A 2,208-nucleotide genomic window follows, 5' to 3' on the forward strand; every position below is an offset into this window, starting at 1 on the left:
TATTTCATTCATTGGTCTTTAAGGAAATATCATTTTGATGTCCAGCCCCCTTTTTTTGTATCTCTTAATTCTTGCTTCCACTTTCTTAAGGCAATTCAAAATACTAACTGAAAAGAAATAAAATTTTTAGAGTAAGAAACGTGAACTTCAAGGATAGGTGATAATAAAGCAGGTGAGAAACAATGGCAAACAAACAAATATGAAACAAAAATTATTTGTTTTATTCATAAGATTTACTCCTTAAAATATTTGTGTGTACTGTATTTTCTCCTGAAAATGATTGAATTTTATGTTTCTTTGTCATGGAAAGTATATTTAGAAAGCATTAGTTTAGGATATAAGTATAAAGTTAGTACAAATTTGTATTTATATTTACAAAAATTCTCATAGAATATGTGCTTATTTAATCACTTATTTGTTCATCTAAGTACTCCTTTTAATGGCTGCCATATGTTATGTACTGTACAGTGTCCTAGGTATAGGCAATAAGCAAAGGAAATGCAGAGATATCTCAGTTCATGGGGTTGTTTGTTATCTCCCCAACACCTCCATGGAGATTTTTGAGAACAATGGGGTTTGTAGACAGAAGCATTTGGCAAAATTTTATTTCTGTTTCTTACTCTGCCCCAGGAGCATTGCCCTGCCCACCTTTCCCACAGGAACAGGAACATGGCCATCTTTGCTTGAACCCTGAAATGAATTCATTTCATGAACTGAAGTACCACTGTATCGTTTTTATTCTCTTTGGTCTTAATTTTGTATGATGTACCAATATAAATATCATGCCAGATAGATGTAAGTGTGTAGGTAGAGCTAGTGTAATTTTCACCTTTCACATTGCCAGATATTATGGTTTGTGTCTAGTTGTTCCCTCAAAGCCTCATAGAGTCATTGGGGCAGGCTTCTGCCCTTTGTGGTTAATTAATTCTAATCCTAATCCAGTGCTTGGATTATGGGTCTGAGTGCTACACCCATCCTGAGGAAGATAGCCTGAATACAATATGGGGAAAGAAGAGAGGATTGCTAGCTGCTGCAGCCTCTGCTCCTCTTTTTGCTTTTTTCTGTCTTCTGCATCCATGAACAGCTGCGCTCTGCCATGTACCGCCCTGCCTTGGATCCAACCAGGTATGAACTGAAACCTCCACTAACTGTGAGTTAAAAAAAAAAACCTTTCCTTCTTTATTTCTGAGGTGTTGGGTATTTTTTCCCAGCAATGATAGAAAAGTAACCGAGACACCAGGGCACAATATACAATACCTAGAACTTACAAGGACAGGTAACTTTTCGCTCGTGGCTTCAGGAGATTCAGTACACCTGTAGCGGGCCCAGATCAACACTGGGATGGAGTCTGGTGGAACAGAAGTTTTAGTTCAAGGCAGCATCAAGGCAGGGAACAAAAGCAGAGACCAGGCAGTGAGGGGTGACGTACAGCACCCAAAGTGATGACTTCCTCACCCAGCAGGTGCACACAGAAATATGCTTCACTGATCTGTGCACGTTTCTCAGTTTCACTTGACATGCCAGGGTAAGGACCAAAAATGGCAAAAGAAACTGTGAATAGACACCAGTTAGCTTCATGGCAATATTAAACAAAGAAGGTTGATCAAGGCTTGAGAACATGCACAAAGCTAAGGATGCAGAGAAACACAATTGAATGCTGGACAGAAGGACATGAGATGAACATTTAATGTACAAAATGTTTGCAGACTACTCAAAAACTACCAAAAAAGGGTCTTGTAGGCTTCAGAGAGTGATCAATAGCTAATATGGAAGGTGAGGATAAGATTATACCTAAATTAATTCATCTATATTTCATTCAGGAAGCATGTCATGGAGCAGTGACTATGCCAAGTTTAGCTTTATATTTTTTCTCTAATGAATGACAAAATATTTAGAAATTTTAATCAGAGACTCTGTGCTAGGTCATTTATGTTTCTGTGATTTTTTATATGCACATCATATTTGGTATTTTCAAAGTATATTTCTATTTGAAGAAATACTTTTTACAAATTAATAACTATTGATTGTTGTTGTTCTTGGTCAAATATGTCCTACTCTTTCATATTTGTTTTCCTACTGAGACAGTTTTTGAAAAAGAGATATGATACACATGTTAAAGATATGAAAATCGATAGATTTTCATCTTCACTGAAAAGAAGCCTAAATTCTAGAAGATCTTAAAGATGAATTTTATTTTTTAATTTTTTT

Source organism: Octodon degus, unplaced genomic scaffold (genome assembly GCF_000260255.1).
Source record: "Octodon degus isolate 3935 unplaced genomic scaffold, OctDeg1.0 scaffold00018, whole genome shotgun sequence".
NCBI lineage: Eukaryota > Metazoa > Chordata > Mammalia > Rodentia > Octodontidae > Octodon > Octodon degus.